Source organism: Dromiciops gliroides, chromosome 1, assembly GCF_019393635.1.
Source record: "Dromiciops gliroides isolate mDroGli1 chromosome 1, mDroGli1.pri, whole genome shotgun sequence".
Lineage (NCBI taxonomy): Eukaryota > Metazoa > Chordata > Mammalia > Microbiotheria > Microbiotheriidae > Dromiciops > Dromiciops gliroides.
Genome location: NC_057861.1, coordinates 253,378,996 through 253,405,433, shown reverse-complemented (window position 1 = coordinate 253,405,433; position 26,438 = coordinate 253,378,996). Strand labels below are relative to the sequence as shown.

At 39.4% G+C, this 26,438-nt stretch overlaps 1 protein-coding gene across 1 annotated transcript in view; it reads right to left on the bottom strand.

Annotated features, from left to right (window-relative positions):
- MAPRE2 (microtubule associated protein RP/EB family member 2) overlaps nucleotides 1-25,278 on the bottom strand; it is a 221,565-nt gene extending 196,287 nt beyond the window's left edge. The window contains exon 1 of the mRNA XM_044003190.1: nucleotides 25,206-25,278. The gene's annotated coding sequence lies outside the window, so the exon portion shown is untranslated. The remainder of the gene's footprint in view (nucleotides 1-25,205) is intronic.
- Nucleotides 25,279-26,438: the final 1,160 nt, after the last annotated feature.

Here is a 26,438-nt window from a genome sequence, read left to right as displayed (position 1 = left end):
TGGATCAGTTCATAATTCCACCAACAGTAGATTAGCGTCCCAGTTTTCTCATATCCCCTCCAATAGCTAACATTTTCCTTTTTTGTTATATTTGCCACTCTGACAGGTGTGCGGTCTAACCCCCTCATTTTAGCAACAAGGAAACTGAAGCACAAGGTAGTTAAATGGCTTGCCTAATGTGAGGTATTTAACAACAGAGGTGAGATGTGAACCCAAGTCCTTAGACTCCAAAGGCATGTTTTCAGTAGGTCAAGCATTTTTTGGAAACAGGAACTTCAGCTTAAGTACAATGACTACACAATGAAAATTTGTTTCATTTTATATGTATAGCTAAAATCTACATGGATTTTTTTCAATCTTAATAGTATTTTTTTCAGTTACATATATAGTTTTCAACATTTGTTTTTATAAGATTTTGAGTTGCAAATTTTTCTCTCTCCCTCCCTTCCTTCCCTCCCCCCTGCCCAAGACAGAAAGCAATCTGATATAGGTTATATATGTATAATCACATTAAACATATTTCCACATTAGTCATGTTGTGAAAGAAGAATCAGAACAATAGAGAAAACCTCAAAAACAAAAAAAGTAGAAATAGCATGGTTCAATCTGCATTCAGATTTCACAGTGTTTTTTTTTCTGGATGTGGAGAGCATTTTCCATCATGAGTCCTTTGGAATTGTCTTAGATTATTTTACATGGATTTTGAAAAGAACCTGCCTGAATGTTTAATTTTTTTTAAATTTATGAATTTTGAGGAGTGATCTCAGAGTTGTCACTATATCCTTTCAATGGCATTTTGCAGTGGTTTATAGCATATTAATGTAGGTATTTTCACTTATCATACAGATACCAATCCACCCATTTTTGCCCAAACTGTATGGATATTATCTATGTCGTGTCTTCTTATAAATCTGCCACAGGGGATCAATCTGACATCCAGAGGGTCTTTGTCCCATTCTTTTGATATTATGTGCTTACCATTGTGAACTATTCTATTCTCACTATGTGACTGACCATCTTTTTCTTTTTCCCTGGTCATACATTTTTCTAATGAGATTCTTAACTCTACTTCTATGAAATTCTTCATTTGTAATGTGTTGCAATCTGTTCTTGTTAAGGATCTTCTAATGTTCTTAACTATATCTTTGAAAATTCACACTGTAACATTTCTATTTCCAAATGAGTTACATGATCATAAATTTTCTAATGGATTAGGATATTTCTGCATATGATATACTACTTAATACCACTTACAAACCTTCACTAAAAACAAGTGGCCACTATACTGTATTGACTTGATATGAAAAAAATGGGGGAAAGGACAAAGCAGCTTTTATATATTATGAAATAATGATCAGTACATGTAAAGGTTTAATCAAACTTTATTTTATGTATTTATGTCTTTTATTATTTTGCCTACTAGATTCTTTTAATATTGACTATGAATTACTTCTAATTCAACATAAATAGTGTAACAGTTGGAGTGATGCCACCTGCTGGAGAGTTACTATAGGAAAACTCTGCCATGAGAAGGAGGCTTCTGAGGGCAAGCCATGTGGTCAGTTCCTTGGCGTCAGAAAGTGATGTTTGGCCACGGGTCCTGTCTATCAAAGCTAGCAGCCAATTAGCTTGGAGCTGTGTGGACACGTGGATGGGATGTTCCCAGTTTTACAGGAGGCTTGTGGGAGGAAGAAGGGGAGAGGCTTGCTCTCTTTCACAAGGACCTCATGGGGGAGAGGAGCTGGAGACATTGGCTCCCTGAGATAACTGAATCTAGGCCTCTTTCTCTCTCTCTTCACCAAATTCTTATTCTCCTTAATAAATGCTTCAAAGTCTAAACTCTTGCTAAAGCTTAGAATTTATTGGCGATCACTCATTACATTTTAGACAGACTACCTAAGATTTTAGCCCCTTACAATAGTAAAAACCTAATGGCACAAAGCTCAACTATTATCTTCTCCTACACAATGTTGTTTTTGTCCTTTTTTTCCCCAGAGGACCAATGATATCATGAGAGTGACAGCACATCACACGTGAATCGGATTTAAGTGAGGCACAAAGGTATCAGCCCCACTCTCTCGTCCAGAGTCATTAAAGTCCAGTGGCAAGACAAAAATAAGGACAACCTGCAATATCCCAGGATACAGTGTATGACCTTGGTGTCTTTAATGTCTGACAAAGCTCTAAGTGCTTCATAGTACCTGCTTCAGTTACCTTCATGGCTTCTGGGACACACTGTTCTTATCTACTCATTCCACTGGGGAAAGTCTTTACATGTTTGAGATAGACATGCCCCTAACTCACCAACAGGTTTGAGGCTTACTGGTTATCCTCAATCTGGTTTAGGCCATCTGCCAAAATGTAGAGTGTGTGCAAGTTGAGCATGCTATAGTTTCTTGGAACCACAGGTGAGAGTTGGGTAAATCAGGTGAGACACCAAAGGTAGATGAACAAACCTGAAAAGGGGCTTGGCAAACCCTGAAACCAGAGGTGCTTGTCCTACTGAACCCCCTATCACCCCACACAATAAATACCAACAGAATCACATAACACAATGGTAGTAACTAACTCTGGGCAGGTACGTAATGCAGTGGATGGAGTGCAGGCCTGAAGTCAGCAAGACTCATCTTTCTGATTTCACATCTGGCCTCAGACACTTAATAGCAGTGTGATCCTGGGAGTGTCACAATCCTATTTGTCTCGGTTTCCTCATCTGCAAAATGAGCTGGAGAAAGAAATGACAAACTACTATCATATCTTTGCCAAGAAAATCCCAAATGGGCTCATGAAAAGTTGACTAAAAAAATGGCTGAACAAAACAGCTAACTCTACCTATTCTACCAGAGCAAATACATTATGTCAAATAAAGCAAAAGGCAAAATGCTTGAAACGATAGTATTTTTAATTCAACTTACTATTGTATTTCTTTTTTGTTTGTTTGGTTTTTGTTTTGCAGGGCGATAGGGGTTAAATGACTTGCCCAGGGTCACACAGCTCGTAAGTGTCAAGTGTCTGAGGCCAGCTTTGAACTCAGGTCCTCCTGAATCCAGGGCCGATGCTTTATCCACTGCGCCACCTAGCTGCCCCTTACTATCGTATTTCTAATTCAACTTTTATTCCTCATTTTTGACAGTCATAGTATATCCAGATAGCATTAATGGGGTGACTGGCCAATGAAGATGCAGTTCTTAGCACATACAGTGATTTTGACCCTTTTAGTGGTTTATATAAAGCATGCACAGATATTCTGAATAGTTCCAATCCAACACTCAGAACTTTGGGAACCTGTTTCCCATCATTCTTGATTGTAGGGCTGGCAATACAAATAAAGGAAGCATTGAAACAAGAGGTGATGAGTTGGAACTGAATTTGCATACAAAGCAGAAGTCCCATTGATTTCTCAATCTCTTTTCCTCCCTGGTGATTAGCAAGGACTTGTGTGAGCTGTCAGGTGGAAAAGGAAGGCTGTCTTGTCCTTTCTCCCACTCTCAGCTGCTGTAGTTTCATAAGAACATGGTACCTCCATCTCTTTTGTGTTTATTCTTTCCGAGTCTGAAGTGAATGACCAGTCCAAGATGGAAGTTCAGATCATTACCTAAGTTACTGTACAGTTACCTAAGGATGATATGGGATTCAGAGTTGTTGCCCATCTTGTGAAAGAGAAGCAGAGGCAATGGACTTTAGAAAGGTATTGATCCTCATAGCTCATGTAAGGGTATCTATGGGGTCTCTGCAAAGGAGAGAAAAGACTTCTAAGCCTAGGATTAAGGAGCGTCCTTTTGGCATACATGTTCTCTGCATATGTGACTCTCTACTTCAAGATCATTCTCCCCAGGGACACTGTATGTGCAAGCATACCTCCCATTTGGGGAAAGTATTTTGTAACAACTGTTCTTGCTATGTCTTCTCAGTAAACCCCTTTTTAAAAAAGCTAATAGAATTTGACTGATTGATTGATAATTAACAGCACAGTGGGGCTCAGGAGCCACAGTGTTAAAAATCTCTAAACTCTTTGGGTTGGTCCTGAAACCTTGAGGGGAAAAGTAGTCAGCTACCCAACCTGTGAAATACTGAGTTGAAATAGTGGTCCCAGAGGAAGTACTGTATATCCATAAATAAGTTGATTCCAAGGGTTACTATTCTAATTTTATAGATGTGGAAGCTGAAGCTGAAGGAAGATAGATGATTAAACAGATAAGGATATCATTAGTTGACCAGGATTAGAACTCAGAACTCTAGCCCTAGATTTAAGGTAAAAAAGCAAAAGAAACAAACTTTAAATGCTTTGCTTTTAAAGTTTTAGGGATGATATAAAAACAATACATATATTTTTCTTTTCTTTCCTTTTGCCTTTTTTTTGTGTGTGTGGAGGGCAATGAGGGTTAGGTGACTTGCCCAGGGTCACACAGCCAGTAAGTGTCAAGTGTCTGAGGCCAGATTTGAACTCAGGTCCTCCTGAATCCAGGGCCAGTGCTTTATCCACTGCACCACCTAGCTTCCCCAATACACACACACACACACACACACACACACACACACACACACACACACACACATACACATATATAAAACTTTTTAAAGTTTGAAAAGCACTTTATGTAATCATTTGATCATGATCTCATGTAAAGTATGAGTTTTCAATGAATGGCAACCCCAAAAAAGATGCAATTTGTTTAAAATAGGTTGAACTGTTCTTTGTAGAATACTAGTAATCAAAAGAATGGCTAAGATCAAGGTTCCACTTCTAGATTCTACTTCCTTCTTTTAACTCCATTATGTAGTGAACAATTTACAAAGTTTTAGGCCCTCTGCTCTATGCCCGTAGTTCCATTTCTTGTTCTCCAAATTTTATGCTGCCTAGCCTTGTTCCCAATCACAAGTTCTGCACTCCATTTCCTCTCCTCCAAGTACTGTATTCAATCATAGCGCCTAGCTCAGCCACTCTTCCTCCTCTATGCCTCCTCGTTGGTCTAGTAAAATAAAAGATGGGTTATGTGCCAGTCTGAGAGACAGACACACACTGATGAACAGATGGGATCCCTTTAAGAGGTACATGCAGAGGGCAAAATGTATTTCAAAAGAAAGGCTTCTAGGAGTACATACTTTTCTTTGTGTGTGCTCTATGTTGTAGAGATTGTATCACTTTTATATTTCCAGGGGCAAGCAGAAAACAGATGGCATCCTTCACAAAATAAATTAACCTGTGAATCATGCTACTGTGGCTTCTTAATATATTTAACTCAATAATTCAGTATGCTAATGGGCAAACAAAGAAAAAATGAAATAATTTTTTTAAATGTAATACAATGTGAGGAAAAAAGGAAAGTAATTTATTGATTTTTATAAGGAACAGAAATCAGAAGAAATACCAAGAATTAGCCTAATACTGACTTTCTAGGGGCCAGAAGGTTTTACTTTCTTGACTACTAGATAGTAGCAGAACATTCCATTCCATTACTCTATTATATCTTGTTCTAAAATGTTAACATCAACCTTTCAAAAACAGTTGTTGGCAGGGAGAACAGGAAGGGAGAAGAAGGGGTTGGATAAGTAAGGCCAGAAGGGCAGAACTTTAGAGTTGAGTGGGACCTTTGATACCTTGTAACTTATTACCTTGTTGGACCTTAGTCATGTTACTCAACCTCTCTGAGACTCAGTTTCCTCATTTGTAAAATGAGAAATTCATATTAGATCATACTGCTCCTATTGCCTCTGCGTCTAGGATAAAATATAAAATCAGTTAAGCATTTAAAGGTTACAATGTGATTTCCACCACACAAATAAAGACAGATTTAAATAAATGGAGACATTTAATTGCCCATGGGGAGGCCAAGCCAATATAATAAAAAATAACAATTCTAGCTAAGTTAATTTGCCATACCAAACTACTTAGTAGCTATTTTATAGGGCTAGAAAAATTATAACAAAATTAATCTGGAAGAACAAAAGGTCAAGATTATCAAGGAAGGGGGCAGCTAGGTGGCACAGTGGATAAAGCACCAGCCCTGGATTCAGGAAGACCTGAGTTCAAATGTGACCTCAGACACTTGACGCTTACTAGCTGTGTGACCCTGGGCAAGTCACTTAACACTCATTGCCTCACCAAAAAAAAAAAAAATATCAAGGAAATCAGTGAAAAAATGTGAAGGAAGGCAGCCTAGCAGTACCAGATTTCAAACTATAATACAAAGTGGTAATCATGAAAACAATCTGATAGGGGCTAAGAAATAAAAGCAATGGATCACTAGATTAGGTACACAATACATGGGAGTAAAATGACCACAGTAACCTAGTGTTTGATAAACCCAAAGATCCAAGATTTGGGGTTAGAACTTACCATTTGACAAAAATTGCTAGGAAAACTGGAAAGTAGCATGGCAGAAACTAGGCATAAACCAACATCTCACACCAAATGACAAGATAAGGTAAAAATTATGAGTACAGACTGAGACACATTTTTCTAGATATGGCCAATTCCAGGAATTGTATTGATTATACAAGTTTGTAATAGGTTCTTGTTTGTTTGTTTGTTTGAACTTTCTCAATGGGGAGGGGAAGAATAGGGAGAAGTAAAATGGTGGATCCTCATTTGAAAATAAAATAAAATATAATTATTAAAGTTATCATGTATGTACTTATTTATGGTATATTATTTCAGTAGAATATCTACTCCTTGAGGGAAGAAACTACTTATTTTATGTGTATATACTCAGCATCTTGCACATAGCAGACATGAAAATGCTTGGTGGATTTAACTTCATAATCCTCTCTAAACCTCTGCTCCTATAAACAAATCTGATTTGTTCTTTTGTATATATGAATCAACTGAATACAACAGAGCTGCTGCTAGGAACTTGCCTAATATTATACAGTAACAGATCTGGGACTACAACCTAGAGCTTCTGACTCTCAGATAATTTGGTTATAAAGAAAAATATAAAATCAAGAGCCTTTTGATTTCAAACTGGATATTCTAGGGACATCTTAAATTTAACATATCAAAAATTAAACTTCTTTTCCCCTATCCCAAGTCCCAGATCCATCCTTCTTCTAAACATCTCTACTTCTGTCAAAGGAACTTTCATTCTTCTAATCTCTCAGGTTTGTTACTGTGGTGTTACTATTGATTCCTCATTCTACCTCATTTCACATATCTACCTCAGTCTTACCTCAATAACATCTCTTGAATGCAACCCTTTCTTTCATACAACCATCACCCTTAGTTCAGGCCTTTATTGTCTCTCACCCAGACTATTGTAATGGCCTCCCAACTGGTCTTCTTTCCTCAAGTCTCTCCCCCACCTCAGTCCAAAATGATTTTCCTTTATTACAGATCTGAGCATGCCACTCCTTTACTCAATCAATTGTAGTAGTTCCTTCTTGTATCTAGGATCAATTATAAACTTTTCTGTTTTATCTTTTGGTGTTTTTTTTTCTGAGGCAATTGGGGTTAAGTGACTTGCCCAGGGTCACACAGCTAGTAAGTGTTAAGTGTCTGAGGCCAGATTTGAACTCAGGTCCTCCTGACTCCAGGGCCAGTGCTCTATCCACTGCACCACCTAGCTGCCCCTAATAGACCCCAGCCTTTTTTTTTTTTGGTGGGACAATGAGGGTTAAGTGGCTTGCCCAGGGTTACAGAGCTAATAAGTATCAAGTGTCTGAGGCCGGATTTGAACTCAGGTACTCCTGAATCCAGGGCCAGTGCTTTATCCACTGCACCACCTAGCTACCCCCTCTGTTTTATCTTTTAAAGACCTTCTCAACCAGTCCACAACTTACCTTTCCAGCCTCATTTTATATGTGTATGTGTGTATTACCCCCACCTCCCACACTCTGCATTCATGACAAATTGAGCTCCTCTCTGTTCTTCACAAAGGGCACTCATTTTCTCATCTCTTTGCCAATGTACTGGCTATCCCCCTTTCCTGAAATGCCCTCCCTCTTTAGCTCTACCTTACAGAATCTCCCTTTTCTTTCCCCCTTCTATTCTTCCTCTTTATTTCTTTCCCTTTCTTTCTCTTCCCCTTTCTCTCCATCTCTTGCTCTCCTTTCTTCTTCTCCCTCTTTCTCTTCCTGTTTCTTTTTTCTCCCTTTCTTCTACCTTCCCTCTTCTTTCTATCCCTCTCTTTTTTCTTTTCTCTTTCCCCTTTTTCCTTCTTTTCTCCTTTCCTTTCCTTCCTTTTTTCTTTTTCTCCTTTTCCTTTTTTCCTCTCCTCTCTTTCTCCTTTGTCATTATTCTCTGTCTCCATCTCTCCCTCCCTCTTTCTCCTCCCCACCTCTCTCTCTAGCCCAGTGACTGGTAATATAGTAGGTGATTAATAAATGGTCATTGATTAACTGATGACAGCTTGAAAAGAAAATACCAATTGTTGATGCAATTCACTTCATTCAAAAGGTGGCTCAGTAGGGAGATATGAGCACTACTCTATGTAGCTTCTTACATAGCCGAACTCTGAGAAGTTCCCATATCAGATCTATACAATTCCTATGGGTGTGCTCAATACATGTGCCAGAGATACAGAGTTTACAATAAAAATGAAAGACAGTCCAATCAACCTTGATGTAAGCTGAGCTCCTCCCTTGTATAAAGTGGTACCCGATTACCTCAAAGTGAGATCAAGTCATATTTTTTCTTTGGTGACACATGTCATTACAGAACAGTACTGGGAAAGGCAAAGGAAACCATCAGGTTTTTTTTTTTCCGACTTTAACATAATTGCCCTCTTTCAATGATGGGGTCTCTGTGGTTTATTGTCCTGGCTGCCGATCAGCAGTACCAGTAGCCACTGGTTCCTTTCAAATAATTGCAAACAACATCCTCCTGGCGAACAAATATTTCTTGTTACTCAGCTCCACAACTTGACTTCAAGGCCCTTATTTACCATTTCCCTGCTACTTGACAACAGCATTCTCAGGGACTGAGTCTCCCTTTGTCTGACTTCTTTCTCCAACATATTCACATCCCAGCTCTTACAATATGTAGCCCCTATCAAGTGATTGCTGCCCTGAGGTATGATATGGGAAGGTTGTCTAAATCTCAGCTTCCCTATTTCCTTTTTCCTGCTTCATATGTGATTGTAACATCACAGACACATAAAATAATTTCCTGCTCTCTTAATAATTTTTTTAAAAAATCTGAATACATTTATTTTTTTTTATTTTTTGCTTTTTAAGTGGGGCAATGGGGGTTAAATGACTTGCCCAGGGTCACACAGCTAGTAAGTGTTAAGTGTCTGAGGCCAGATTTGAACTCAGGTACTCCTGACTCCAGGGCCGGTGCTCTATCCACTGTGCCACCTAGCTGCCCCTTCTCTTAATAATTTAAGACTTTAAAGGTAATTTTGAAACTACTCTGAGCTTAGGGCCACCATGAAATTTCTATGGCCCACTCCACCCTTTCACTGAACTGCTACCCCAATGCCTTCTCATGGCATGAAGAGGAGAACCCCAACTTCTTGAAGGCTAGGGCAGCAGAGTGGATGTTCTAGAAGTTTCTGCCAAGCAGGAAAGGCTTTGAGCCCAGGTTCAGTAGTGGGTTATGGGTCTGTCATCTGAGGACCAGCTTAGGTAAATTCACAGAGGATGATCCCCAGAAAAGTCACTGCAGGGTGATTGAAGTACTCATCTACAGCAGCTCACAGAAATCATCTGCTTTGGTAGAGAGAGTGTATAATCTTCATTCGGGGAATGCTGATGCCCTAGTATATTGCCATGAAAGAGTGGGGATTAAAAAAATTCAATTATGCCAACCAACACTTAAGTACAGGGAAGGAAACAGAAGCATTAAGAGATAAAGGTATTGCCCAGGGTAATGAAGGGGAAGTGTTTTGAAACAGGTCTTTCTGACTCCAGGCAGCTAAGGGGCACAGTGGATAAAGTGCTGGGCCTGAAGCCAGGAAGACTCATCTTTATGAGTTCAAATCCCACCTCAGACACTTAGTACCTGTGTGACCCTGGCCAAGTTACTTAACCCTGTTTGTTTCAATTTCCTCACCTGTAAAAGGTACTGGAGAAAGAAATGACAAACCACTCCTATATCTTTGCCAAGAAAACCCCAAGTGGGGTCACAAAGAGTTGGACAAAAGTGAAACAACTGAACAACAACTTTCTGATTCTGAGTGTGGTGACTGATCTGCCCCATGAGGCTGCAGCTTTCATTTACTAATTGCTCCGGGGGTAGCTAGGTGGTGCAGTGGATAGAGCACCAGCCCTGGATTCAGGAGGACCTGAGTTCAAATCCGGCCTCAGACACTTAACACTTACTAGCTGTGTGACCCTGGGCAAGTCAATTAACCCCAATTGCCTCACTAAAAACAAATAAATAATGAAAAAATTAAAAAAAAATAAAATCAGCCTGCATTCATTTACTAATTGCTCGACAGTCCCTACAGTGAGAAGAAAGCATAATCATCAAAATCCCTTCTAGAATTTTAGCCTGAAAGACAAGAAGAAATCTGGTTTCTCCACCTAACTACCATTAGCTAGTTTGTGATTTGGAGCAACTTCTCTTGGTCCCAGTTTCCTGATGTATAAATTGAGGAGAGGGTTGGATTAGCTAGATCATTAAAGTTACTTCTGGCTCTAGAATACTATGGCATATACTCAAATATCCTAAAGATTTTGGTTTACGTCAGTAGGCTGGTCATTTTTTTTTCCCTTTTGGAGCAGACTTGTGATTGCATTAGTATAGGGAACTTCCAGTGAAGAAACTCTCTCTACCAATACAAGCTGGCCATCTGCTCTGCAACTGATAGCCTTAGACTACAGTTATCTGGGGCACTGGGAGGTTAAGCAATTTGCAGAGGGTCACAGACTATGTATCAAAGAAGGTTGTGTGTGTGTGTGTGTGTGTGTGTGTGTGTGTGCACGTACACACATACACATGTCTATACATATATGCATGCATGTGTATAAATATATGTGTGTATACATCACAAACTGAAAATAGTGCTATCTACACAAATGAATTTGTTATACTTTTCAGTTTCAATGGACCCTAAATGCAATTCCAATTTGAAATATTCATGACTTCTGAAAGCAAAACCACATTTTTTGGTAGAAAAAATTTTCACAGTCCCTTCTACAATATAAACATTTAAGAGTGATTACTTATAGCATCTTCATTTTTCATAGAATTTTTAAAGGGTTCTGAGAAATTCAAAGATAAGGGTATACTTATGTAGCTGATCTTGATAAATATTTACTGAGAAACTAGACAGTTCAAAATTCTGGAGGAACTTCTGTAATTAATAATTCACAGGAGTGGATGTACAGCCATAAGGATGTTTGGAAGCCTAGAACAATTCACTCTATTTCTACAAGGAAGGGAAACTGAGTGCTATACAGTCTATCTATAATACAACTATGCTCAGTTCCTTGTGCACAACTTAAGCCACTGGGCAGCTGTGGCCAAGGCAACCTCAGTTTACACGCAAAAAATGCAAAATTCCAAATAGGTATTTAAATTAGCAGAGCAGCCTGAGAAGAGGCAACATGATAGAGTTGATTTAGGATTAGCCTGGGAGTCAGGAAGACTCCAGGTCAGGCCTTACCTCTGAGACATACTGGCTTTATGAGTTTGGTCAACTTATTTAATCTCTCATTGGCACAGTCAAGTTTTTAAGATTATACTTTGTACAACACTTGCAATTCTGCATCAGTGGAAAGGGTTCTCTAAAATGGTGAAACCACAAGTCCAGACCAAAAATATGGAAATGACTCAGTTTCCCCCTTCAAAAGAATTAGAGGACTTTGGGTTCATTCCTGGCAATTCTACTAACATATGTGACTTTGGACAAGTCATAATTTGTAAGATGAAAAGATTAAACTGCATCATCTCTCAGGTCCCTTCTATTTTTAGGTGCCATCAACATTGAGCTCAACTATTCTCTTCATCTGATTTTTAAAAAATCAATTAAAATGGAGTTTGAAAGGTAAAACATATCTTGCTTTTTTGAGAGGCATTGAATATCTGGCTAAAGGGTTTGAGAGGCATTATGGCATGGTGAAAAGAAGACTTGTTGGGGGTCAACAGGCTTGAATTTTCTGTTTCTGCCTTTGGGCAAATCATTTACGTCCTCTGGCTCTCAATTTTCTCATCACTAAAATGAATGGTTTGGACTAAATTATTTTACTCAAGTCCCTTTCACTTCTAACATATGATTCTAAATATGTAGCCCCTAAAAAGTCAGACTAGTCCAAAGAATATCAAATTGTAGGTCCTCCAAAAATGAAACTGTCACTCTTTTCACCAATTACTGTTTTAAATGTTTCACATCAAGTATGTGTGAGTGTGCGCATGCACGCACACACATGTAGTATGTAAAACATAGCCTTTCTGTGTTGCTCTCCCCACAGGGCTGGGGAGATGGGAAGAATCAGAGTTAGCAAATTAGAACTTAGCCAACATAGACTGAGTTGACTGGCAAGAATAAATTTGAGAGCCTGAAAGAGTGACCAAGCTAAAAGCTTTGTGACTAAATGTTAATCTGATCTCTAAAGGAGGGTTTTAAAATCATGTCTCATTATTCTAACACACATACTTTTCACTGTAATGGCAGAACTGATTTTGAATATGACCAGGAGTTATGAGAAGTGATGCTAGTTGACAAAAATCCTTTGATGTGCCCAATCAGAAAAGTGTCTCTACCCACAGATACAGTTAAGGAATATTTAGACATGATACCAAATTAAAATAAGCATCACTTTTATCTTTTTTTTTTAAATTAAATGTCAATGTAGTTAGCTCAATTTTCACAGTGCCTAGCACATAAGTAGGTGTTTACTGAAGTGAAATGAACAAATGTTTACTGAATTGAAAGGACAACAGCAGCAACAACAAAATTGAAGGTCTTTTTGTGTATTATTCTGTAAAGCTATGCTGTTATAAGATCTGTGAAAGGATAAAATATATGCTCTAAATTTCCTACAAAATAAATTAATGGACAATTTCCCCAATTCCCATATTCAGAGCTGCAGATAGGACCTTAGTGATCGTCAATTCATTTAACAGATGAAGAATGGAGGGGTTAAATGTCTTGCTTAACTTAAGTGGCAGAATTTGTATTTAAACCCAAGTCCTCCAACTCAAAATCAAGCAAGTTTCCCATTCCTTCATGATGCCTAGGAAAAGCGGTAAGCTAGAAACACTGGCACTGGACATTCAAGTCGAGAAAATCTGGGTTCAGGAGCAGCTAGGTGGCCCAGTGGGTAAAGCACTGGCCTTGGATTCAGGAGGACCTGAGTTCAAATCCAGCCTCAGACACTTGACACTTACTAGCTGTGTGACTCTGGGCAAGTCACTTAATCCTCATTGCCCCACCAAAAAAAAAAAACAAGAAAAGAAAAAGAAAATCTGGGTTCAAGCCTAGTGCCTGTCAATTAGTAGCAAGCCACGTACCCTTTCTGAGCATTACTTTCCATATCACAGGGTTGTTATAAATCTCAGAGAAGATAAAACACTTTGTAAGCTTTAAAAATGTTATATAAATGGCAGTAATTATCATTACTTAACATACTAACAGCAGTCTTAAAAGTTTAAAAGCAGACCAACCCATTCCCTTGGTTCTGCCAGCTCTATGTGATTTTTTGCATATTTTTGCATGCATTATTAGTAAGTTAGGAATAACTGCCATTACTTTTCATTCTTACTTTTATTAGACAAAAAAGCAGATACATTTCCTTAGTATGCCTAGAACCATAGAGGAGGCATTGCATTGAGTAGGTGCTAACCTCCCAACTTTCAAAGCAAGAAGACCTGGGCCCAAGTTCTACTTCCGATACATAGTAACTCTGTGACCTTATGTAAATTATTTAACCTTTCGAAGTGCAGGTAATTCTCTAAAACTATAAGTTGTATTATAGGGTAAAAATATGTTAGAATCTACACTGTTATCCAAGACGACTCTGAAGGTCTCATGAAAAATGCAATCCATCTACAGAGAGAGAACTGATGATATTTGAATACAGACTGAAACATAATTGTTTTTGCTAGTTACTTTATTGAAAACAAACAACAAAATGACGAGCAGGATGCTATCAGAAAAACTTGCAAAGAACTACATGAACTGATGCAGAGTGAAATGTACTATATACAAAATAACAGCAATATTCCTTAATCTGAAGTTTTGTTTTTGTCTGTTTTCTTTCACAACCTGGCTAATGTGGAGATGTTTTGCATGACTACTCATGTATAACTTATACTGAATTGCTTGAGTTCTTGGGAGGTAGGGTGGGGAGGGAGGAAGAGAAGTTGAAACACAATTTTTTTTTTTAATTGATGTCAAATTTTTTACATGTAATTTGGAAAAAAATAAAATTCTAAATAAGAAAAAAAAGAAGAAAAAGAGAATCTACATTGTTTTGTAAGGGAGAAAAGTGTTAATTTTACTTCAATTAACACCTGAATGCTCATTCTGGTAATGACTGGTGTTCTATTTAGTAGCTGTTTCCCGCCTCACCAACCCCCAGTTTCTTCCTGAGCTGCACTACTTGGTTTAAATTACTTTAGGAGAAAATAATCTATATTCCACTGCTACAAATGTTGATAATAAAATCAAACCAATCTGTAGATGTTCATATCTTATTGTTGATAGAATTGATTATTTATTTATAGATTTTAAAATGTCTTGGTATAGGACATCTTTGGACCACTGAGAAGGCTTTTTAAAAATCTAGAATGCAAAAACTTTTTCAAAAATTTGTTTTAAATGTCTTTTGATAACTATATTTCAACATAATTAGTTTCCTTTATAGTCCTATATATTTTATTTTATGTTTTATGTCCTAGACTGGTGGTTTTTAAAACATTATTCTGAGAAAAGGACCATGACAACAAAAAAGCTAAGAATCCCTATTTTAAAGGAACCCTTGGAGATGGTTATCAACTCTCAAAAAGCTTAAAACCAACAGTCTAGGATGTAAAAAAGTGGAAGTTCTTTTAACAGAAGGAAGTTTTGTAAAGACACCTCTTCAAGGCATCTGAAACAAGTTCTTATAAATTAAATTATTCCAGGAGTTTCCGAATTTCAAACTGGCCTTCAATTTTTTAAAAATAATTTTTATGCAGATATCGTGTAGGTAGCAAATGACCTAATGACTACCCTTAAATCCAATACAAAGGGCAGGTAGGTGGTGCAGTGGATAAAGCACAGGCCCTGGATTCAGGAGGACTGAATTCAAATCCAGTCTCAGACACTTGACACTTACTAGCTGTGTGACCCTGGGCAAGTCACTTAACCCCCATTGCCACGCCAAAAAATAAAAAAATAATAAAAATAAAACAAATCCAATACAATCTCCACGTTTCCTCTGAATATTCTAAAGTCTTGAAAATAAAACAAAATCAGACATGTCATAAGAATATTTTTTTCAGCTAAATTCCTATCAGGATCAAAGCTATCTATAACAATGTAGAATAACTCTTGATCATAATTAGTGATTATATTTATTTTCTATCAAGTTACTGAATGTCATCAACCAAAGTGTAATCTAAGTAAAAGTCAGTTTGTGGTTTCATATCATTAACATGAAATATGTTCTTTTTGGAAAAATAAAATATTGAGTTGCAGTAATGTTAAATTACTTTCCAAATTTTTGTATGAACTTAAGTGGTACAGTCAAAATAAAACTTCTGGAGTAAACATTGACAGTTGTAACAGTAACCCAAAGGTTACATAATGAATCCTACAGATCTAAATTGTGAAAATATACTCTTAATTTTAACCTTTGAAGCAATAACAGGCTAAATTTGTTTTAATACATTTGTTGGGATTTCTCTTCTCCAGAATAGCATACTCATCTTATACAATGAGGACTAGGCGTGTGCATGAGAGAGTGAAAGAGAGAGAGAAAATGAGAGTCAGGAACTCATCTTACTGAGTTCAAATCTAACCTCAGACACTAGATGTGTGACCCTGGGCAAGTCACTTAATCCAATTTACCTCGTTTGTGAAATGAGCTGGAGAAGGAAATGACCAACCACTCTAGTGGTTGCCAAGAAAACCCCAAAATGGGGTCATGGAGAGTATGTGTATGTGTATGTATATATATACATGTATGTGTGTATATGTCAGTGTGGTACAGTGAAAAGAAAGTTGACTTCAAAAACAAACCAACAAACCAGGAAGAACTATTCTCAAATCTTGGCTCTTAGACATACTGCCTGTTTGACTCTGAGTCACAACTCTTCAATGCTCTAGGCAATCCCAGCTACAACTTCTCTGACAAATGGTCATCCAGCATTTGCTGGAAGCAAATAGCAGTAAGGAACTCTGTACTTTTCAAAATAGCCTTTAACACTTTAGCATAGCTCTAATGGTTAGGAAAGGTTTTTGTAGGTTAAACTGAAATCTGACTGCTTTTAAAGTAACATTAGGTTGTGAGCTTCTTGAGGGTGAGGGACTGTCTTTTGCCTCTTTTTCTATCCCCAGCACTCAACACAGTGCCCAGCACATAGAAGGCACTTAATAGGGGCGGCTAGGTGGAGCAGTGGATAAAGCACCGGCCCTGGATTCAGGAGTACCTGAGTTCAAATCCGGCCTCAGACACTTGACACTTACTAGCTGTGTGACCCTGGGCAAGTCACTTAACCTCCATTGCCCCACAAAAAAAAAAGAAGGCACTTAATAAATGTCTATTGGTTGATTAACAATAATAACAAGACCTTATAAAATACCTACTATGTACTGGGCACTATGCTAGGCACTGGGGACACACATAAAGCACAAAGAATGAAACAATTTCTCAAAGAATTTGACTTCTAATTCAAACACATAACTATATATGACTATATACGACTTTTTATTTTTCCAAATCATCGAAATTCTATAATCCTGTTATATATATATATATATATACACACATATGTATGTATATATGTGTGTGTGCATATATACATATAATATATGTATATGTATAATATCTAACACAATTATATATGATTTTTTGTTTTTACAAATCATCTTAATTCTATAATCCTGATATTGATATTGATATATATGTGTGTGTATATAGATATATGTGTGTGTATACACACACACACACACACACACACACACACACACACACACGACCCAAAATTTAGAGCTACAGAGTTTATGCTTTAGCCTTATATGAGTTGGTGTTGCAGTTACTGGTATTTATTTAGGTTCAAAAATTTACCTTCTGACTTGTACCACTTAAAATAGGAAACCAACTTGCTGCTTCTGCAAATTAATATCCAAATGATGAGATAGGAAAGCAAACACTCTATCTGTGGGATTAGAGGAGCTGTAATAGAAATATTTAATTCAGAAACATTAATTGTGTCATCACTAGGTGGAAAAATTGAGGACTAATGATTTAAATTAGTGTTGAACCATTTTAATAAATGGAGTGTGTTACATTGGAATTAATGGAGCAGAGGGAGAGTCTAGAGAATCTTATTGTTCTGTCCTTAAGATACAAAAATAAATCAAGAATAAAAAGCCTTTTTAGTGTGTGGCTTTGTAAATTAGTTTCTCTGGAAGCAAATGTACTGGTAATTTCAACTAAGTAAAATTCTTTTCTTTTACTGTAATTTTAACGTTTGTCCCATGTGTTGCATATTTACTGTTCACATTTTGTTGAATTAGCAGATGTGAAATATCAAACAAGATATCCTCCTAACTTAGTTAAACTTCAGGTAAAGCTAAGCTTCGATAACTATTTGAATTCCTCTGAATTTAGTAATCCAAATCACTAATTTGGATTAATTAGAGGCACTAATTTGGATTACTCATTGGTGAGGGAGGGCCAATATGAATCAGTAAAAAAGAAGAATTGCAAGCTTAAAAAAAAAGTCCTTTTATTACCAATACATATTATACCTTTTCTTTGTAACAGATTGTAACCTTAGTTTGAAGTCCTGAGATTTCCTGATTTAATGAATAGATAATGCTTTGCAATTAGCATAGTGACAGCTTATAAAAGTACTTGTAAAAGCACATTATAAAAGACTTGTACGTTTCACAAAGACTCACACTGAATTCTAGACCTGGAAGTGATCTTAGAAACCACCTGGTCTAATCCCCTTATTTTTACAAATGGGGAAACCGAGGCCCAGAGCAATGAAGTGACTTGTCCATGGTGACACAGCTAGGGAATAGCAGAGTCAGGTCTGACTCGGTATGCGTTTAACTACACCACCCTCCCTTCTCACCCTTAGAGCAAATATTCTCCCCTCGAAACTGGTTTGTTTTACATTTGCTAAGCAATTTCCCCCCCATAGAGAGCACAAAAGTATAATTTAGCTCGGATCTTGTCCAAATTGTAAACATTTCTATACAGGTAGGATCCATTATTCATGAGACACAGCTCAGCAAAGCTTCGGTATTGGGGGGGGGGGGGCATGGCTGTGTTCAAATTCAGACTGTACCACTAATTTCCTGTGTGATCATAACCACTGTTTCAGTGATCTCATCAATAAAATGAGGAGTTTGGACAACATAACCTTTAAGGTTCTTTTCAGTTCTAAAGCCATGATCCTATGAGGTTTTCTGTCACTGCCTAATTGTTTGTACTCTACTGTGGGTCACCAAGAAAGTTATTTGTAGGTGGTATGGGAAGGAACAGAATTGATATATGCTACCTGGACATACATACACATATGACTGTGCAAATTGCTCAATTCAAATGAGGTGGCATAGTGGACCTAGAGTCAGGAAGACCCAAGTTAAAATCTGATCTCAGATACTTACTAGTTGTGTGACCCTGGGCAAGTCATGTAACCCTCTTGGCCTCAGTTTCTTCATCTGTAAAATGAGCTGGAGAAGGAAATGACACACCACTCCAGTATCTTCACCAAGAAAATCCCAAATGGGGTCACAGAGTCCAATATTACTCAACAACAAATTCAAAAGAAGTAAAAGTAGGGAAAAAAGAATCTTAAGTAATCTATTATCTGCTTAATTTTCTTTCATGAGAAGTAACATAATGAATATAAGGTTCCCCCAATAGCATAACTTTAAAATTTAGAGCAAACAATTTGACATCATAAAGTTTATTCTACTTTTTTTGTTTTGTAGTGGTTAAAGTAGGGGATAAGTTGGGGGGAAGGGCAGCCCATCAAGGTAGTAAAAAGCTGGGGGACAAAAAAATAAAATAAAATAAAATAAAATAGGGGCAGCTAGATGGTGCAGTGGATAGAGTACTGGCCTTGGAGTCAGGAGTACCTGAGTTCAAATCTGGCCTCAGACACTTGACACTTACTAGCTGTGTGACCCTGGGCAAGTCATTTAACCCCAATTGCCTCACTAAAAAAAAAAATAATAATAAAATAAAATAGCTGGGGGACAGAAGAGGACTTGGATTCAAAACCTGCTTGTGGCATGTACTGGCTTGTGTGACTCTGGGCAAGTCACTTACTTGTTCAGTGCTCCAGTCAACATTAAAAATAGAAATTGTAGAGCAGGTACTTATTTGTACTAAAATGAGTCTCCTTATCCAGAAATGCCTTCTACAAAAAAAAACAAACCCAAACACAGCAGGTTTGTCTGGCTCAAAAAAAGAAACAGTGAGGGAGGGGCTTACCTTGAGAATTGTGGGAATAGATGTGGGGGGGAGGGGAGCAGGGAGAAGCTATAATTTGACTGTATCTGTTCTATCAAGGGAAAGTGAGGAGTAGTTTCTTCTCTGCACCCCACTCCCCATATTACCAGGGGTGACATTAGCAAGACAAAGAACCATATTCCTTTTTACCTTAGCTACCAAAAAACCTAGAGGTAAATTAATTCCCCAGCTGTGGAAATCTGCTCTGTCCTCAGGTGCTTGGGTGGTGGTTACTTCTTCCTTTGAGATCATAGATTTATAGCTGGATGGGACCATATTTCCAACATTCTCATTTTTACATAGGGAAACACGGAGGCTTCAAGAGTTTAAATGACTTATCAAAGACACTACTAGGAGACTCAGAGCAACCCCTATCTAATACTGCCCCAAACTCAATGAAATTATCCTTAGGCAGTGAAAAGAGCAATTGAACAATCCACTCTGGGAGTCAAAGAACTTGGTTCAAATCCAAACTTTGACACTTACTGTGTGACAAAAGACTAACCAGTCACTTACCCTCCCCGTGCCTCAGATTCTGTATTTGTAAAATGAGGATGTTGCAGTATGACATATTGAATTGCTTGATTTCATAGGGAGGGTTGAGGAGGGAGGAAGAAAAATTTAGAACACAGAATTAGCTCAAATACCTTAATCTCATGAGAGTGGGGTTGGGGAAGCTAGGTGACAAAGTGGATAGAGCACCGGCCCTGGAGTCAGGAGTACCTGAGTTCAAATCTGGCCTCAGACACTTAACACTTACTAGCTGTGTGACCCTGGGCAAGTCACTTAACCCCAATTGCCTCACCCCCCCCCCAAAAAAAAAAAACCAAGAAAGAAAAAGAGAGTGGGCTCAAGGAGGAAATAACATTCACACCCAATTGGGAGGAGTAATCTATTTAACCCTACAGGAAAGTAGGAAGGGAAGAGGACAAGGAGGGAAGGGTGAAAAAAGGGAGTGCAGATCCAGGGAGGGGACAGTCAGAAGTAAAACACTTTTGAGGAGGAATAGGTTAAAAGATTATAGAAAATAGAGTAAATATGATGGGAAGGGAATAGGTTGGAGGGAAATAGTTATGATGATTTATTATAATGGCAAAACATATGGTACCTACTTTGAAGAAAATTCTTTGTCAAGTTTATGGTTCTATATACAGGTTATGATGAACAGGATACTATCAGAAAAACCTGGAAAGACCTACATGAACTGAAGCAGAGTGAAATGTACTATATACAGAATAACAGCAATAGTGTAAGATGATCTGCTGGGAAGCATGTGGTTATTTTCAGCAAGGCAATGATCCAAAATAACCCTGAAGGACTTATGAAAATTGCAACCCATCTACAGAGAAAGAAGTGATAGTATCTGAAAACAGATAGAAACACATTAAAATTTTTTTCCTCTTTGACAATTCCTTAATCTGAAGTTTTGTTTTTTGACTGTTTTCTCTCACAATCTAGCTAATGTGGGAATGTTGTCCATGACTGCTCATGTATAACTTATTTTGAATTGCTTGAGTTCTTATGGGTGGGGGGTGGGAAGGGAGGGAGAAAGAATTTGGAACACAAAGTTTTTAAAAATTGATGTCAAAATGTTTTTACATATATTTTGGAAAATAAAATTCTATTCAATTTTTAAAAATGAGGATGTTGCTAGATGGCTTCTGAAGTCTCATCTAGCTTTATGATCTTGTGAAATGCTATATTCCAATTCCAAGGATGAGATTAAAAGTTATTTGAGTTAGATCTCAGATAAGAATAATGAAAACGTCAAAAGTAAGGAAAAAGTTGAAAACAGCTTAGAAAATGACAACAATGTGAAGGATGAAGTTTGAAGCATAAAAACTTAAAGGCAGCAGAAACCATAAAAAATTTAACTGTGGAAATCCTTGGTATCAAATTTACATATTTATTATATATTGATTACAGGAGTGGAATAAGTTTTTTTAAAGTTATGTTGTTGTTGCTGAGCTGTTTTCAGTCCTGTCTTACTCTTCTTAACCCCATTAGAGGTTTTCCTGGTAAACATATTGGAGTGGTTTGCCATTTCCTTTTCCAGCTCATTTTATCACAGAGGTGATCCTGGATTCTCAAAGTCTATCTCACAAATTCTGGCATGTCATTCCAAGCTGGAAAGATTTTGAGGACTCCAGTGGAAGATTATGCAACTATCTCCTGAAGAGGTTCATAATCAGAAAACTGGTCACTGACTGATTTTTTTTTCAGTCACAATAACAGATTATCTACTAAGGGATAGAAGGTTTGTGATTGTTTATGGTGGGAAAAGTACTCACATCAATGAAATCATGAGCACTGAAAGATTAAATTCAAGATCATGTTTTGGAGTTAATAAGTGATATATGGGTTAAAATTATTGACCAAGACCTCGAATAACATTTCTATTTGAATAGATCCTATTACAGGGTCTGTTTATGTGCCAGAAGGGGCCTTTAACATCATCTCATCAACCAACCAACCAGTCAATCAATAGATAAGCCTTTACCAAACACTTACTATGTAGCAGGAATCTGAGGATCAGCTTAAATTATGGACCAATCCTCCACTGTACAATAAAGACCCAAGGTTCAGAGAAATGCACTGACTTACACAAGGTCACACAGGTAGTAAGTCACAAAACCACTTTGAACCTCATGTCTTCTCTTTCCAAACTAATGCTTTTAGTACTGTAGCATGCCATCTTACTTATCCCCAGTGGTTTAGTATATGGCACAATGGAGGGGTTCTGACACACACACAGGTGGAAGAATAGCCTAACTGGACAGATTTACGGATCCATCAAATAATAATATAGTCAGTAGAGTTTTCCTATACTTAAAAAAAAAGATGCTCAGAAGAAGTATTATAAACCAATTTATCTACTATACTTCTGAATCAAACCTAAATTCTTATGGTTTAACAGAAATATAAAACAACTTCATAACTTTTTTTTAGTGCCTCCCACGGAGTGAAGGAAAACTGTCTAGGCTGTGTTTTCCCCCTGAATGACTAGGAGGTGAGAGTTCTAAATGAAATAGTGTAAGAGGGTGCTGAGACAGGGAAAAGGCTCTGACAAGCAAACATACTGAAGACTATATATTAAGGAAGAAAAAACAATGTAGTTTCCAAAGGAGTCTGGTATGTATGGGTAAATACTTTAAACTCTAATTACTTCCTATATAGTAATAGCAGCCCCACCTCAGTACAGTAGAGTACAATGTGCTGCTTTGCTTCCTTGGGTGCATTCCCTGTTAGGTTTTACTATCTCACCAACTCTTTACATTAGTCACTACTCTGATGTAAAGTTTCTACCACATGTTCCTCAATGATGGTGCAAGAATTGGGTGCCATTCTGACAGCACTTTTCAGTCTTTAAACAGGAAACAGAATACAGAGGGAGGATGTCAGACAGGCAAACAGTCAAGTCCTACTGTTCTCAAAAAGGCCATCAGTTTTTCTGTTCCAAAGCACCATTCATTTATCAGTGTGTCTTTTTTTCTTTACCTACCCAAGTAATCAAACCGGCATTTTATTGGGCATAGCTAGTTTTCAATTGCTCAGTCTTCTCTAAGAGCATCAGTATTCCAATTCAAGGTGTGATGTGTTAAGCTCACACAATGTGGGCCAGGGACACTCCCTAATCTTTCCAAAACTCAGTATTGCTGACACATCTCTCATTCCTACTGTTTAAATTAGTTTGGCAGAAAACCCCTCTGGCAAAAAGAGGGACACTGCCATAAGTCACATTAGCAATACAAGAAAGATTTTCATTCTGTTTCTCCCTCCCTCCCTCTCCCCCTTTAGGGCAAGTTTTGGAAATCTGTTCTACTCCAGCGCCCGGTAGTAGCTACTCCTTCATCCTTTGAGATGATACATTTGGAGGAGGAACTCTTTCCCCCGTCCCCACTTTATAAATGAGGGAACTGATGCTCAAAAGCGCCAATGTCACACGCGTAATAATATATTAGAGCCAACATTCAAACCCAGGTCCAGACTAAACCAAGCAAGCTTTCCACAGCACCAGGTAGATCTCCATTGTGGTTCTTAATCACTCAAAGACTGACTTTGTATCCTGTAAGCGGCCCTAAAACCTCTTTGAAGTAGGGTAACAATAAATCTTAAGATAAGAACTAAGTACACCCTAGGTATGCAGGAACAATACCTCAATAGCCTCAGAATTGGCCTAAGGGCCGATACTATGCTAATCAAGACGAAGTCATCAAACCATAGGCTCCCCGTTTGGGTAGGAAGACAAGCCCTTTATTTTAATTAGTCACCAAGTCATAGATTATTAAAGATCATCTAAATGCATCCCGCAATGTCTATGACTCTCTTCTTGCTCAGAAGGTCCGGACTAAGTGGGCTTAGGTCAGGAGGACTAAGAGGAGATGATATTCAGGGAGCTATGATGTTAGATACTCCTCCCAAAATAGGGGTCCAACTAATTTTTCAAGAACACTAGAAGAGAGAGACCCTTTTCTGTTCTAACTTAACGGTGTTCGTAACTTCTAGCTAAAAATCAGAATGTTTTTAAGAAGACCCCCCCCAGAAACCAAAAGGGGAGAGGGTCTTAGTGAAGAGGACAAAATACAGTCAGGTCAGTGTCATAAAGTCACAGGCACACTCCAGGTCCTCCCAGTCCCTCAAGGACCCTGTGTCCACACTTTTCTCCCATAGCCCCCACTTTACGGGCTTTATTAGGACCATTCGGGCCAGACAGACTTCTTCAAAGGTAGCTGAGGGGAACTTCCTGCTGTGAATGGGGGAACAGTCCAGTAGCTCTGGCTACGGCCCCCTAGCTGCTAATAGCAAGCCAAGGCACTTTAATTCTCAGTTTAATGAGATAGCCAATTAATTTCCTCTCCTCCTCACTCGCGCGGAGCCTGAGCAGCACGGTGAATGCCGCGGCTGCCCTGTAAAATAAGCAACCCCCCACCCCTTACCCCCGTCACCCCTCCATACCCCTTAAAATAGCCACCGAGGGAAGCAGAGATTCCGTCGGTTGCCAGTGCAGCCTTGGCCAAGGCGAGCGCAGACTTCTCTGCAGCCCTGTCTTAGGAACAACTCCAAGGCGGGGACGAGGGGTAAGAGAGGCTGGAGCAGGGACCCCCCCCCCCCCCGCAAGCAGAGTCCCAGCGGGTTCCAGGGTGGCGAGTCCTAAGCCTTGCAGGACTTCCTGGTCAGTGCCCCGTTCGCTTTGCGCACCCCTTGACAGGGTCCCCTGGCACCCAGGTAAGATGACTGCAAGTAGGGAGCCGGGGACCCAGACTGGTCCTGTCCAATCCTGCCTCCCCAAGTCCCCAAGTCCCCCAACCCTCAACTCAGGTCTCCCAGCCCGGGTCACTCCTGACGGCTGCTGCCAGCGTGGCAAACCCGGGTGTCTGCCCAGACCTCGGGAGGTGCGCCGAGACGAGCGGCGGGGAGGAGGAAGCCAGTCGTCGGGGGCCGTCGGGTTGCGCGCCCCGGGGCTCCCAGGGCGGCGATTCGCAACTTCTTGCCCCGCTCGGCTCCCCGGCAGACGCGCCACGCCGCCCCGTCCCTCCGCGCGGCGCGCGGCTGCGGGAGAAGGCTGCGGCTCTAAGGCGCGCGGAGGAGGGGAGAGGGCGCGGGGGGTACCCGCGGGGCTTTCAATGCACTTGACTCACCTGCTCCGTCGGCGCTGCCTTCGCTCTCCCTCTGCTGACAGCTGGGGGCTTTGTTTTCTCCACCCACCCAGTGCCCGCCTAGACGCTCCGCCCCCGCCGCCCCACGTGACCCGCCGCCGCCGCCACTGCCACCGGGTGGGTCCTCCCCGCCCTCCCTTGCAGAGGGCTAAGCCCAGCGCTGCCCCTTCCAGGCAGATCCAGGGTTTGGGAGGTGGTCACCGCTGCTGCGGAGTTAGGCACTGCAGTGCGTTCATGATAAAGGGTGTTGGGGCAAGGGTGTGGAGTGGGTGAGTGGGCGGGAGGAGAGATGGGTGGGCGTGGCGCAGGAGCTCCAAGCTAGGGTCTGTGCCTCCCAGGCTGAAGACAGTACGTTGTTCAGGATCCGAGGTGATGTGCCTGGACCCCTGGAGTGTGAAGGGGAGTGAGGTTCCGTTCTGGAATTTGAGATACTAGCCTCAGCTGATGGAGGGTACCCGTGAGGGAGTTGAGGCTGAGGAGGTGCCCTGCGGGAAGGGTTGGAAGAAGGGGAGATGCAGAGATACCACCCTTGGACTGTGGAGTACAACACTTTGAATTTAGGAAGTGAACATCAAGGCACTGTAATTCATGGGTATATTTTATGATTGATGCTTGCTATAATAATCGTGTTGTGCTGCTTACATAATAGCAAAATAGTATTGTCCTGAATGTTTAAATTGGCCTTGATAATAATTAACGGTAATAACAAGGTGAAGTGTTTTGATGAGGCTTCTGGATATGCTTGCTGTCGCTATTAGTATTTGGATTCTTTTTTGAAAATTGAACACAAACTGGTGAAACACACTGTGAAAGACTAATTTGACAATAGAGATCAGTACTTGGTTTTTTTTTTTTAATTAAATTAGTTTCAAGGGAGAAAATGATTTAGTCTTTAGGGCCCCACCTTGACTATGAAGCTTTTATTAACTTCTTCAGCTCACTATAAACTCACTGTCTGCTCTGATCTTCTGGAACTCTTCTGGTCTTCATAGCCAGGTTCAGTGTTGGTACTCTTGGCTCTAAAGTGAGAGGACCTGGGTTCAAACCTTCCTCTGTCTCTTACTTGTGTGGTCTTGGGAAAAGTCAATGAACCTCATTGTCCTCATCTGTAAAAGAAGGGGCTTGGAGTAGGTGGCATGTCAGGTTCCTTGTAGCTCTCTGTATGTTTGATCCTTTGGCACTTATGGGTAAAACCTCTTATTGCTATTTAATTTC